The following is a 15598-nucleotide window of genomic DNA, read 5'->3' on the forward strand; positions in this document are numbered from 1 at the left end:
CCAATGCAAACCATGGTCCATCTTACAGTGGCTTCACTGATCTTCCATACAGGAACATCATCCACATTTCAGCAATGGCTCTTGGAACCATGTATCTTTCATGATCTGCTTTCATGTAATTTTCATGTTTCTTAAACCAACACCTTGTGGGCAGTACCATAGACATTTTGTTAATTCAGGAAAACAAATCATGATCTTGAAGAGAAGTTTTTTTTTTTTTTTTTTTTTTCTTTTCCGTTATCTTCTTTCAAAAGAGTGTACACTTCTACCATTCAGTTTTTCTTGGGTGGAATCACCACAGGCATCTTTTCACTTATTTCATTGTATGCATTTGACCCATCCTTAATGGTGGTAATCTCTTTAGCAGCTTTAGTAACCTAAAATCAGTCTCTGTGAAGGTAACTTTAAATTTCCTTGAAATTTTCCATCCTTAAATTGTACATCTAGCAGTTCAATACCGTCTGTCAAGAATTCTCTGGGTATGGGCAGAAAAGAACACACAGGCTTTATGCCAGTAGCCCAGTTACAACAAGGTTCTCTGCTGTCTTTCCTTCCCTTTTGACAGTACATAAACCGACATAATTCTGTCTGCATTCAGTATTTTCAAACTTTCATAAGAGTAGTGCTTAAAATTTGGCTTACTATGCTATAAGAGTTCTGTAGTCACAAGTACCAAGTCCTGCCCCATCCTGTCAGCACTCAAGTTCTAAAGGACCAAAATCCCTGTGGTCAGATTCACTGTAGCAAGACACCATTCTTGGTACCAAATTCTGTAGTAGACAGTTCATTGTTGCTTGGAGGAATATCCAAAAAGATACAATTTATGGGAGGAAGGGGATTTATTTCAGGAATACAGATCAAAGGAAAGTTCCATCAGTGGTGAAAGAAGCTGACCCTCTTTTACAGATGGAAGCAGAAACCACCAGCAGCAGCCGACACCAAAAAGCAGCAAACAGCCTCCTCCTCCCCCCACAGATCTCAGACTGTTTTGTACACCTTTGTGGTGGAATTAGATCCTCTACCAAAGACACCTTACAGCTGGACTCGGATCCACCCCCAGTGACTCCTCCTTCAGTCAGACAGCGGGAGATCCAAGTTACAAATTTATTTTAATAGAACAGCTAAGTCTATGGGGCTATACATTTTCAAACAACTTCTGAGCCACAGATAGGAAAATTGTCCCTCTAAATGCAAACTGCTAAGACTTTTTCTCCATAACCTGTTTCTCTTCTCATAGGCAGTCTCCAGTCCTAGTTCCCACAATAGAATTAGCACTGGACAATGAGGTAAATACTTTTGCAATGGCATCATATATATGTGGTTAGGAACTATTTGTCCATATACTGAATTTTAATTGTTATATATATAAAACAGGTTGTAATCTTATCTAAGATGATCTGAGTATCAGCTCTTCTCAGGAACATCATGACACTGGAAAGGTAGGAAGCTCTCTGGAAGGTGTTTTATTTGAATTCCTGTTTTCCTATGAAGGCTTGGTTCATTACAACTATGTGAAACGATTAAGATCTAACCTAACTTATTTTATTGTGAGACCTGTAAAGAAATCAGTGTCAAACATCTTGAGTTCCAGCATTTAGGATGAAGAAGTAGGAGGATTGCTGTGAGTTCAAAACCAGCCTGAGAGTACATAGTAAATTGCAGGACTAGAGAGAGACTCTACCTCTAAGAACAATTAAAAAAAAATCAAAAATAATAAAGAAAGAAAGAAAAAAGAAGAGAAATTACTTAAACAACTTTTTTTTCTCATACACTAAGGGTAATGGTTCAACATATCCCAGTAACATTGTTAGTGTGCGTTTGTAAATATGCTATCTGGATTGTCAAGTGTTTAGGTCACATATTTTCAGGCATACATCACCAATCTAACAACAGCAACACTGACAATAAAAGTGAGAACAAGCTAGAAGGACATATACTTGACAATTTCAGTAGCTCTAGAAAGCCAATATGTTTCCACATTTATTATCCATATTGTTCATAACAACAACAACAACAAAAACCCTACCATCACTAGAAGGTAGAGGGCTGTGGGTTTGGCTAGGTGGTTAAAGGAACTTATTTTCAAAGCCTGTCAGCCTGTGTTTAATTCTCCAGGGGTCATGTAAAGTCAGATGCACAATGTGGTACATGCATCTGGTGTTTGCAAAAGAAAGAGGCCCTAGTACCATCCTGTCCTCTTTTGTCTTTCTCTGTGCCTCTTTCTCTCTCTCTCTGTCTCTCTCTCTCTCTCTCTCTCTACTTATCTCTCTCAAGTAAATACATAAGATATTTTTCAAAAAAAAAGGTAGAAGATCCTTGGAGCAATTTGACATATTTCTATTAAGTTTAAAGTTAAAAAAATAAATAATTCTTTAGTTGTTATGTTGGACAATTGTCTTAGATGATTGTATTTATAAGTATGAAAACATTCGTCCTATCAATTGTGAGTGTGAAATTCCATTTAGAGCTTAGAGTTTACTTTTCACTGAAATAAACATTGCCTTACTGAGGTACAAATATGAGTGACAATAAGAAACCTATCTGAATTATCATATTAGCTATTTGACCAACTCATAATATGTCCCTTATCAAGGAATAAAACATATATGTTTTCTGGTTTCTAACTTGCAAAGAAAGAACACGAGGTGATTTTAATGAGACTATAAGGTCAGTTTTTGAGTTTGTATATAATAATTTGTCATCCAAATTGATATTGATATTGATAACATGGATTCTGTTAAATATAAATTTACTTTTCTTATTATTCTCATTTTCACACAAATTGTTTGACATTACTGTACTACTTTGTAAGCATTTCCATCCAATGCTTATAGAGTTTGTGGTATCTTTAAGAAAAATCCCTGACTGAATTTTCCATATTATGTTGCTTTTTCTAATCAGTTTATTTCTCATCCTGTGCCCAAACACACCATATGTAATGAGTATCATTGTTAGACTATAATAACAGAACCAGGATAGGGCTAGCAAAGTCTTTTGGCATAACAATCTGAAGATGTTTCCAAAGACCTGAATAAACTTAGTAGGTATGGTGCCACTTGGCCACATCTAGCTCTTATTGCTTACAAATAAAGTCACAAAGTATATTTGTCTCCAGTATTGCTTTTTTGAGCATTAAAGCTTTTTAATTTTCTTATTAGCAGATATGGCATATTAAATATTAGAACATGTATTTAGGATAAAACTATCAATATAGTAAATTATAAAATATTAATTCATCAAATGTTAATGGCATCCATTTGAGCCAAATATTACTAATATCTTTTATGAAAAAGGTTTAGAGAGATTATGTGACACAGACATTGTGACTTGCTAACTGAGTGGCTGGTCTTAATCTGAACCCCATACTATGGAGTTTAAATACTTTCCAGTCTGTATCAAGTTAGGGTACTCAATAAGTTTTTGTTAAATATTTATTGGCTGGGGATATAATTCAGTTAGTAGAATGTTTGCCTAGCATACCCAAAACCATGGGTATAATCCCCAGTACCTCTTCAACCAGAGATGGTAGCACTAGCCTATAATCTAGACATCTATAGGCATAGCAGGAAATAGGATCAGAAGTTCAAGGTCATCTTTAAATAAATAAGTAAATAATGGATTTGCATTGAACAAAAATAGAAGCCTGGAGAGATGGCTTAGTGGTTAAGTTCACTTCCGGTGCAAGCATGAGGGCCTAAGGGGCGCTTAGGGGCGCTTAGAGGTCCACATGACAAATCTCCAGATTCATGTAAAAAGCTGGGAATGCCCTGGTAACCCCAGTTTCACTTAGAAACAAATATCTGACATTCTTTGCAGCCTCATAAGCTCTGGAATCAGTAGAGAATTCACCTCCCAAACAAGACCAGGTGGAAGAGTGACAAAGCAGAACACATGATGCCCTGTAGATGAGTGTTGCCCTCCACAGGTAAGCAAATGGTTTGGCACAACACAACCTTCCCAACACACCCACAAATACACCTAGGTATGCAAAGATGAATGCAAATTGAGATACTGGTTTTAAAAAGCCTGACCCATATTACAAAGTAAATTTTGTGTGATATTTAGGTTAGCATACGTTATTGAAGAACATCTTAAATATTACAAATGCAGTGCTGGAGTTAGTTGCTTCCTGGAAGAACATTTGCTGTGCATACACAAGGCCCTGGGTTTGATCTTTCCTGTTGAAAACAAATTTACAAAAGTCTTATATGGTTCAACTAGGGGGCATATATCTAGAATTATGGAAACTAATACTTGGAGATTTTTTTAATAAGTTTTATTTTTATTTATTTATTTTTAATTTGATTTATTAGTTTTCTTTTCATCAAATACAGGCAGTTTGGTACCATTGTTTAGGCTCATCTATGATCTACCCCTCCCATTAGACCCTCCTTGTTGATGTAAATGGGTCGTGCATTGTGGAGTTAGTCCCCAGTTATTGGTATGCTAAGTGTCTCTGCAAATCATGACCCAACATGTGACTCTGACATTCTTTCCGCCCCCTCTTCTGCAAAATTTCCCTGAGCCATGTTGGGTTCATTTTTGGTCTGCTTCAGTGATGCGGTATTGGGGGCATCTGAAGCTCTGGCTTTCTGATTTGGTAGGAGTTGATTTTTCTCTGCGTTGATCTCCTTCCTCTTTGTGCTGGTATCCGGTTCACAGGAAAGCATCACCCTTGCTTGTTTCACCAATTGTCCTTAGTTTCAGTTGGGCCCCTTTTGAGGTATGTTGGGGCAGCTCTCTCCATTATCCAAGACTGGACAAGCCAAATTCTGTTTCTATTGCTTTATAGTCAAACCTGGATTCCGTTTATTTACATTCATCTAACCTCATTCTATCTATTAAAAAAAATAAATAAAGAGAAATCTAGGGCTCATTACAAGACATGGTCTCAAATGGCAGTGAATTGGAAGGCTTTGTTAGTTGTTTTACATTCTTTTCTCCCTATCCCAAGGCAGCATTGAAAAGAGATTTTGAATGTCCTTTCCCATCAAAAAAAATAATAATAATGAAATAAATCCAGCAGCAAATAATTGAACACGTAGGTAATATTCACCAGTTACTTCCCCTCCCCGCCCCACTCTTTTCTGTTTCACTCTGGTCCTTTAGGAAATATTTCATAACGCTTGTGCCCCACGTGGGTGTATGCTACAGAAATGTAATTAAATATCACTTACAATTAAAGCTAGCTGTCCACAAAGAGATTTTTTCTTAAGCCTTTCCTAATATACCCCAATTTCCAAATCTATAGACCTCAGTAAATATCCCAGCTTCTCTAGGGACTCTCTAGCTTGAAGATGTGAGTGATATTCATCCTTCAAGCTTTACTGAAGGAGCTCAGTGTTACCAAGGACAGGAAGAACATTTACATATGCACGCATAAGGTTAGATAGCTAAGAAATATGACATGGTCACAAAAGGCAACATCAACTCAAGATACTCATATTCAGTAAGGGAAAATTAGAAGAATGTACATAAATATAGGTTCACTCCATGTCTTGAAGAAGAGGCTGGATTTTATATGCAGAGGTAGGAGAAAGCAATGAACAAGTAAATGAAACATATTTGGGAGAAGGAAGGTGTCGCCTTATGTTTGCTGTGTCTTCACTTACGCGAACAGCAAAACACAAAGCTTTAACACCTTAAGAAATCTAAATACAATCTGTCATATTGGGTCAGTCACCAGGTAAAGCTCAGTGAGTTTGGGAGAGCAGCTGAGTATCTGCTTTCACCTAGAACAGAAAACTCCTGTGAATAGCTGCCAAGCCAGCTTTCCTTATTGAATAAAAAGGTACATGAAACAACTAAAATAACCTCAGTGCAGGAGTGCAAGATACTCAGCCCACACTGAGAGGGACCCGGATAGGAGCAGTCATTGATTTACTATTTATTAGGAGAAAAATTCAATTGAGATGAGTTAGCTGTAGCATACCACAAATCACTCAGGAGTATAAAGACAGTAAGAATGGCATCTCAGAAAGAAAAAAAGAAAAATCAAAAGGAAACCTAAAAATTCCCAAAGCACAAGAAAGATATAATGTTCAAGCTCACACTAGGAAAGATGAACTTTTTTTTTAATTTTCAATATACCCATAAAGTCCTGATTGCATCAATTAAAAAAATGGTGCTGGATGTAGGTAACAAAAATATACTTAGGAAAGGCCCCATTAATGTCTAGGTGACTTACTTATTAAAGTATGTTGTCTAGTACTCACTTCTAACAGTCATAATTTGTGATTTTCTTCATGAAAATGGCAATACTCATTTTGGGAACCTCAGATATGCCTCATTCGTTTGTTCCATTTTCATGTTAGTGGGCTGTCCTACAGGCTTCATGGCAAAGAGTGCCTTTTCAGATACAAATCACACTTGAATCTCTAGTGAGATGCAACCATGTACCAAAACCTCTTGTTTTCCCTTGGGGACAGTGTGCTTCATGTGCAGTGTTAATTACTTCTCCAGCCACTCAGATTTGTAAGTGCTATTTGGAACAACTCCAAAGATGCTTGAAGAAGTGATTTTTCAGCAGTACTGTCAAGTCTTCAGCTAGTGACAGAGGTGCAAGGAGAGCATGGACACCAACCTCTACAGTCAGAGTAGAAAATGGCCACTCAGCACCACTTTCCTGTCCTTGACCTTGAAAGGCTTTCATGGGCTTTCCCCAAACCTGCATTTCCATTTCATCCCAGGTTGATGAGTTCCTGATGAGTTTCTGAGCCTGAGCACCTTTGCTCTGTGCCCACCACCAATCAAGATCTCTGCTATGCACCTGACACTTCCCAACCAAATTCCTCTTAATTTGTATTACCAAGGTTATAAAGAATCCCAAATCAGACTGCCGGTTCAAGCTGCTCAGAACCCCACCCAGCTATTCAGCTTGGGAACGTCACTTCTCTTACCTATATGCTTTCTTAAAATAAATCTTTAATAATTTTGACTTTCATGTCTGTCTTTTTCAACTTTTTTTTCTAAATGTGGTTAAGAACGTGGGTTTGTGTTCTAATCCTACTAAGAGCTCAAATCCTATATCATAACCACCTCCATACTCTCTTTTTCAAACTTCATTCTAGTTTAAGAAAGTCTGGGTCTACAAGTGTACACCAGCTTCTTCTGATTTCACAAAACAAATTTAAAAACTACCCTCTTCAGGTTATAAACCAAGTTGCTCAAAAGCATAGAAATTATTTGTTCTATGATAGTCACTTATTCAGGACACTACTGGGTTTCCCTGCTGAAAACAGAAAGAAGAGCTTTCATATAGATGATCTTTTTCTAAGTTAGAACTATACTTTGGACTACACAGTCTTTTTCTCAAATCAGTTCCACCTTAAATATGACATAATTCCAAGCTCTTAACTTCCAATCACTTTTCCTTCATTAGTGTTCTTTATCTCAGTAAATCAAATATTACATTTACCTTGACCAAATCTTACTTTCACCTTAGCTCTCTCTTCAATTTTATTTACTCAAAATATATCCAAAAATCTAACCAGTTGCAACTCTACCACCGTAGTTTGTAACATAGCCATCTTTCACATGAGTTACTGTAAAAACTTGTTCATCATTCTTTCTTCTTTGATCCTTTAAAAAATATTTTATTTATTTATTTATTTAAGAGAGGGAGAAAGAGGCAGATAGATAGAGAAAGAGAATGGCTGCACCAGGGCCTCTAGCCACTGCAAACGAAGTACAAATGCATTTGCCTCCTTGTGTATCTGGCTTACATGGTCACTGGACAATTGAACCTAGGCCATTAGGCTTCTCTGGTAAGCACCTTAGCTACTAAGCCATCTCTCCAGCCTTCTTCTTTCATCTTTACTACCTAAACTGTACAGTCAACACATAGGGTCCAAGCATGCTATCCATATTTCCCACCTTGGAACCAGCTACTCCACACACTTTTATGTTCCACATAAATCAGTTTCTACCTCAGGATTTTTCCATTTGTTTACTTGACCAAAAAAACATTTTCCTCCAGATGTTTGCATGGAGCAGCCTTTATACCACCCTTAGAGATAGCATATACATTCCCACTTCTGCCCTTGCTGTGTCCTCCCTGCCTTTTATTTTCCTGTAGAATATACAACAGTTCCCAATAACATATTTACATAATAGTATTTTATGTATGTATTTATTGTATTGATTTGCTAAGACCTGAGCCTGTGTGCTAGATTTCTATTTATGTCTCCCAAAGATAAAAATAATTTACTAATTAGAGTATGTGCTCAACAAAAATGACTGGTTCATGAGCTTATGCCTTAGTAAGCAATGAATTTGTAAAACAAAGGTTGTGAAGTGTGGTTCAGTTCATCTTCTCTATATATCATTAACTCTTCATCTTATGTGAAAGTCTCATTTACTTTTGAATGGGAATGGGTTTAAGGACATTAATTAGGATAGTGATTACAGAGTGGCTAGAGATGGAAAGTATAAGCAAAATGGTGTTCCTGATTGTTATCAAGATGTTGTCTCATCATGCTTTAAAAAATCTTCATTAAGCCAGGCATGGTGGCATGCATGCCTTGAATCCTAGAACTTGGGAGGCAGAGGTAGGAGGATCGCCATGAGTTTGAGGCTACCCTGAGATTACATAGTGAATTCCAGGTCAGCCTGGGTTAGAATGAGACCCTATCTCAAAAAAAAAAAAAAAAATCTTCATTAAATAGATAAATTAGGGGCTAGAGAGATGGCTTGGTGGTTAAACACTTGCCTGTGAAGCCTAAGGACCCCAGTTCCAGGACCCATGTTAGCCAGATGCAAAAAGGGGCACACACATCTGGAGTTCATTTGCAGTGGCTGAAGACCCTGGCGCACCCATTATCTCTCTCTCTTTGTCACTTTAAACTAAATAAATAAAAATGAACAAAAAAAGTTTAAAAAAATAGATAAATTACTACCTCTGCCACAAGGAATGCAGACACATGAATGGAACATAATATATAAAATGATATGTGTGAAAAAGTCTATCTTGGGATATGGTCTATGTACTTAATAGTTTTTTCAAAACAAATAAAACACCATGAGGAATTGGATTTTATAATTCTAAGAATTAATATATTGTGTTTTCAAAAAAGTGCTTTGCCTAATGGTCTCTCTGTTCAATTTCTAGGCTTGCAGTAGCTAAGAAAATTGATTACTCCAGACAAGCTTATCATTTCCCAGCCTTGGAATTGGGTGTCCTCTGTTAAAGAGAATTGTTTTGTTTTTCTTTTTCATTTTGGTCAGCCTCATGCCTTTTGGGGGTTTTATTTCCTATAAAAACATGGACCTCATGAAAAAATAAAACTTTTTATTAATATTGATGGGGCACCTAGCTAGAGTTTCTTTTCAAATTAATCCAGCTTTTCAGTCAACGTGAAATTGTGGCTTATTCTTGTACAATTTTTTTTTAATTTTCTTTTTTTTTTTTTATTTATTTGAGAGCGACAGACACAGAGAGAAAGACAGATAGAGGGAGAGAGAGAGAATGGGCGCGCCAGGGCTTCCAGCCTCAGCAAACGAACTCCAGACGCATGCGCCCCCTTGTGCATCTGGCTAACGCGGGACCTGGGGAACTGAGCCTCGAACCGGGGTCCTTAGGCTTCACAGGCAAGCGCTTAACCGCTAAGCCATCTCTCCAGCCCGTTATTCTTGTACAATTTTATGAAAGCAATCCAAAGATTTTATCAAGAAGATAGTGAAAAATAATTTAAGAATATTCAGGAAGAAAATATAAAATCCCTCTTTTCCAACTCTGTGTTCAGTGATATCAGTGGTTGTGGAAATGATCACAGTAACAGAATTTACATCACCAAAATAGACTAGCGCTGTCTTTTATCCACCATCCCTCAGGTAGCTGGTTTTCCATGACATCATGGGTTATACCATGTTTTTTCCAAGTGCATGAAATAAACACCCATGCACCCCATTGTAAAGATAGAAAAATGTTATATTTATCTACACTTCTTTATACCTAGCCTAGAGAAATATAGAAGTCAGGAGACATGGTTGATGGTAGACAAACAGGAGGCTCTGCTAATGGCCAGTAAATAAGAGGCTCTGCTGGGATGAATAGCATTTCCTGAGGCTTGCATTATTGGGCAAACTCCTTAGGGTAAGCAAGACTCCTGATTACAAGCCTACCTTGCACCCCCCAGGTTGCGCTTCCTGTATCTAACCAACAGATCTGTTTACAAGTTCCTATATTTTTTACTTTTATGGCTGTAACTGTCACATGTAAATTGTGATTTAGGGTTTAATTTCCATCCTGTTTTTTTTTTTTTTTCCTAACAGGTTATTTCCAATAAAAGCTGACACTCTGAATAGTTCATGGCTGCTGTACCCCTGAAATGCCCTCTGGGGTGCAGACCTGCCTGGTACACCAGACTATCTTTTTTTTTTTTTCTTTTCTTTCTTTTCACCCAATAAAAGTTTGCCTCGCTTTCTGTGAGTAGATGGTCTTATGTGCAACACCGGACCCCATAACACCATAATTTGTTATTGCTGTGCCTTCATAGTTTGAGATACTCAATTTAGGAGTTCCTTTCTATAATAGATGCATACCATATGGTTAAACAGAATGCTTGTCTCAAATTGTTTTACTGCCTTAAAATTTCTGCTTTATGGCTTGCTTTCTTGAACAGTAAATGTGTACTGTGAAACATTTTCCTTTATTGCAGATGTATTTCATTGTATTTGTACCATGAATGTGGATTTTAAATATGTAAAATGTGAGAAATCAAACACGAAGAATTCCTATGATACACAATGTATTTGTCTCTGAAAAAGAAAATGCTGAGAGAAAATTGATGGACTGCCAGTAACAAGACAATTACAGCTAGTAGATCTAAGGCTTCATGTACATAGGTTGATTTTGCTTTAAAGCATCTTTTAAATATGCCTAGAAGCTCCTGGAATTACTAGTGTCATAACTGATCACTATGAATGGAACCATCAGTTTTTTGTTGTTGGAAAATCTTGAACATACACACATACACATAAGCACACATAGAGAAACTTTATGCTTGCTGTCACATTACTTTCCCTTCACATTAATCTCTGGTGTTTTGTTTTGAGATGTCAGAGTAACTCTTCTTTGGCACCTGGCTCCCTGTTTTTGTCAACACAGAAAACAAAATGGAGATTTGCAGGGTGAGGAAGAAGAAAATTCTGGCTTCCTGTTTCTGACAGTATCACTGTGTATAGCCATCACTTCTGTTTTGTTTTGTATTCTACATTCCCATACTCAGTCTGATTGTCCATTTTTCCTACAGATACACTAGCACTTTTAAAGTAAACTTTCTTCATAAAGAAAATCTCAGTTCCATATGAGCCATCCTCCAGACTGTGTGTAGCATTTCTCACAAACTTTATACACTCAGCTCAATCCAATCTGAGGTCCTCTGCAGGCTCACATCCTGTCTTTAAAAAGATTTCCAGATCTATGAAATCTCCCTTTGAGCTTCTGAAGTTACAGTACCTTCAGGACACAGTCTTATCCAGGACTTCTGCATTCCAACTATGCACACCTTCTCCCTAGTTAGCATCAGCTCCAGTGATTCTGTCCTTTCTGTCATCCCTGTAACCAGGGCTGCCCTTTCCAACATGCATTGCACTGCCTCTACACGTATTATGATTTGAAAGGGGCAGACGTTATTTTCAATGTTCTAATATCTGGTTGACAGTTCTTAGGTAACTCTATTAAAATATTTCCTGAGGTGTGTTTCTACATGTAGTAGATATAAATCCCAAAGACCCATATAGCTATAAAAGGGAAGAAAGTCACTGAGAGGAAACTGACAAGAGAGGACAAAAAACAAACTCACTGAAGAAGAAAATATAAAGACTAGGAAAATAATCAGAAGGAACCAAGCATGCAAATACAATGAAACAGATGTCCAGGAAGTAGAAGAATAACTCTTAAAAGGAAACACAAATTTTTTTTTTTTTTTTTTTTTTTTTTTTTTTTTTTGGTTTTTCGAGGTAGGATCTCACTCTGGTCCAGGCTGACCTGGAATTAACTCTGTAGTCTCAGGGTGGCCTTGAACTCATGGCGATCCTCCTACCTCTGCCTCCCGAGTGCTGGGATTAAAGGTGTGCGCCACCACGCCCGGCGAAACACAAATTTTTGATGCTCATGAGAACACACAGACACACATACAATATTTCTAGAACTATCTCTTCCCACGTCCACATACATTCTTGCTTTAAATTGTTACACTTCTAACTCATTTTTTTTTGCTAGGATAATTCCCCTTTTACTTGGGCTGCTTAAGGGGTCATTTTTCTACAAACCTAACTGAAGCATCATTTTTCCTTCAGCAAAAATTGAAGAACTAATCTTAAAGAGAGATATAGTGAACAACCACATGGTTTAAAGGGAAAAAAAGGTTTAAAAAATAGTTTCCAGCACCTTCGGTCTTCTTTCTTCATGTTCTCTTTCCTTGAGTTCCTGGTATATTACTTTCCATTGCTTCTCCTCGCAATAGCTCTGCATGCTCCTCCAACTTCTCTGTTTATGCTCATATGTGAATTCTCAAGAAAAGTTAACATATTTTCTATTTATCTTAATCTGCAAAGGATGATATAGTTGATGAAATTCATCTTTGCAGGAAAGGCAGACATAGAAAAACTAAATATTAATGGAACATGTGTGAGAAACTCCCTGCTTGGTTTTAGGTTTACTGATAACATTTTTCTTATCTGTTTAAAAAGATATGAAGGAGTCAAACAAGTATTTGTCAGTAAAATAACATGAACAAATTTCTCCCTTGCCATGAATAGTGCTTAATGTCAAAACAAACCTTTTCTTAGAAAGATGAAAAAACTACTGATAAAAGAACAGACTACATTTCACAAAGGTGAAGGCTTGAGTTACTGTGGAGGAGGCCCTAACCACGTGCCCCAGCTCACAGTAGCTGTTTGTTTTGGGTCACTTGACATTTCGTTCTTCCTCATAGGTCCATCCAGGCATCTGCAGCTTTCTGCATTACCAAACAGAGTATATTCACACTGTCTCTCCATGAAACTTTGAATTCTTAGAAGGACTTAAAAGGATGATTAAGAAGCCAGCTACTTTCTGTAAACAGTTTAATATTGATGACTCAAACCCTGACACAGTTTCTATAAAAAAACATGTGAAGCATAAACATTTGTGATTGTTTCATTCCAAATACTGTTGCTCCCAGGACAGTGTGTACAAATGTCTGTTTGAGGAGCAGTGTGATTCCCCACCCTTCTGCATAAATCACCAATCACCAGTAGTAAAAGTTTTATGAGGCAGGTACTTTTCCATCTTGCATCATGGTTTGTAACTGGCAAACACAAAACAGCCAGACTTTTAAGCCAAATGTAACTGTCATCAATAAAGTCAAAGAATCATTGAAAGATTCTATATTATGCTGCTCACCTGTAGAAAATGTCCATGGAGCAGTTTCTCTATTTGTCAAGCTTGAATCCAGTTAATTCATGGAGGGAGGTTCTAAGAGGTTTCAGGATGTCTCCATATTGGTAAAGTATATAGATTAGTCCTTCCAATGCCTCCTATATAAAATAAAATAAAAGGAATAATTATGACTATCTAATGCTCAATCATTGCTAGTTTATTCTAATACACAGAACTCATATTAGAAAGAATTTGATCATTGCTATTTGTATAACAGAATGTCATAAGAAGAGTTTTTGTTTTATTTATTTTTTAAATACCTGTAACATTTGTCATGGTGGATTTGAACCTGTAGTTACAAATCCAGGTCAATGAGTGATTAAAACACAATAGGGTACTAATCATAGACTAAATATTCTAGCTCCAAATGGAATTTGTCACTACAAATAAAGGTATCTTTTGAACATAATTTGACATCAAGAAGTTACCTTTGGCCGGGCATGGTGGCGCACGCCTTTAATCCCAGCATTCGGAAGGCAGAGGTAGGAGGATCGCAGTGAGTTCAAGGCCACCCTGAGATGACAGAGTTAATTCCAGGTCAGCCTGGACCAGAGTGAGACCCTACCTCAAAAAAAAAAAAAAAAAAAAAAAAAAAAGAAAGAAAAAAACAGAAGTTACCTTTGGCCTGGTGCTGGGCTCTGCGTTTTCTTTATTATTTTTTTCAATAGTGATATATTTTTTCCAAGTGCATCCTAGCCTTGTGTTTTCTAACAGATGTTTCTACTTGTTTCAAGAGAGATCAAATGTTGAGGTCAATTAGACAAAATCTATGGCCATATTTGTTTTTCAACATATTTTATTTTATTTTTTAATTTATTTGAGTTACAGAGAGAGAGAGAGAGAGAGAGAGAGAGAGAGGGAGAGAGAGAATGAGACAGCCCACATCTAGAGCCATACAAACATACTCCAGAGTCATATGACAACTAGTACATCTGGCTTTAAGGAAGTACTAGGGAATAGAACCTGGTTCTTTTGGCTTTGTAGACAAGTGCATTACCTGCTAAACGATCTCTCCAGCTCCCATATTTCTTTATTCAAGTAGAGAAGAAGATCATAATTTTTTTTCTTAAAGAAATTAAAACATTATGCATAGTGAATTTAGTCTAAGAGACAATAAACCTAGTTACATTTGCATAGGACAATGGTGTATTTCAAATAAAAATTAATTATAAATTATATCATATCACATATGACAGTGATAGCCCTATTTCCTTACTACTGTTAAATAAAAGTTGTGAGAGAGAGAGGTGATTTAGACTTTGTTCTTGTAAAACATCCTAGAAAAAAAAACACAGGATTTTTTTTTTTTAAATAGGCTACTTTTTACCTAGCAGTCTTCAAAGGCCCAGTCAACTAGCAGTGTATGAATTGAGAGTCTTTGTCTCAGCCTTTATAAGGAAGTGACCTGAAGTAGCCTCATGTTAGCCAATAATCTCTTTCCTACTTCTTACTCAAAGCTCGGTTACAAAAATAAATAAATAACAAAATAACTTTATTCTTCCATACCCAAGCTGCACCTTTCGATTTCTACAACTGGGATGACCTTGATTTCTTGATTCTCTTATTTAAAACCTGCAACTACAAAAGCAAATTGGGACTTTAAATTCAGTTTGTTGAATTTGTTGTTCACCACCATGTTGTTTTGGTCTTCAGAATTCTCAATCTCTATAATGGATTCACAGGGCTTTTATAATGAAGATCAACAAAGTCATTTCAAAGTTGTTTAAACCAAATTACTTTTAAACTTATTTTTTTATAGTAACTAGTTCTTCTTAAAATACTGTCAGCCATGATGTGGCACTATGCTCAGCCTTCAGGGGTCATTATGAAAAAATAGAAAAAAAAATATTATCCTGTTTTTTATTCTAGGAAGTAGCCAACCAAGAAAAATAAAATATTTTCTGGGCTGGAGAGATTGCTTAATGGTTAAGGCTACCCTGCAGCCTAACAACCCAGTACCCACATAAAACCTGACACACAAAGTGGCACACGCATCTGAAGTCTGTTTTAAGTGGCACTATGCCTTGGTGTGTCCATTCTCTCTCATTCTCCATCTCTATCCTTACAAATAAATTAATTATTGAAAAACTGTTTTCCTTCATTTGCAGATTCATTTCCATAGTCATTCCTTATAAATACACATTGGTAGAGTTAGCTTTCAGTGGGTTATATCTC

At 36.8% G+C, this 15598-nt stretch overlaps 1 protein-coding gene across 4 annotated transcripts in view; it reads right to left on the reverse strand.

Moving 5' to 3' along the window:
- Lrrc4c (leucine rich repeat containing 4C) overlaps positions 1-15598 on the reverse strand; it is a 1536732-nt gene that overhangs the window by 605134 nt on the left and 916000 nt on the right. For all 4 annotated transcript variants that reach the window (XM_045159294.1, XM_045159290.1, XM_045159292.1 and 1 more), the window contains exon 3: positions 13388-13521. The gene's annotated coding sequence lies outside the window, so the exon portion shown is untranslated. The remainder of the gene's footprint in view (positions 1-13387; positions 13522-15598) is intronic.

The sequence above is a fragment of the Jaculus jaculus genome, chromosome 9, assembly GCF_020740685.1.
Source record: "Jaculus jaculus isolate mJacJac1 chromosome 9, mJacJac1.mat.Y.cur, whole genome shotgun sequence".
Lineage (NCBI taxonomy): Eukaryota > Metazoa > Chordata > Mammalia > Rodentia > Dipodidae > Jaculus > Jaculus jaculus.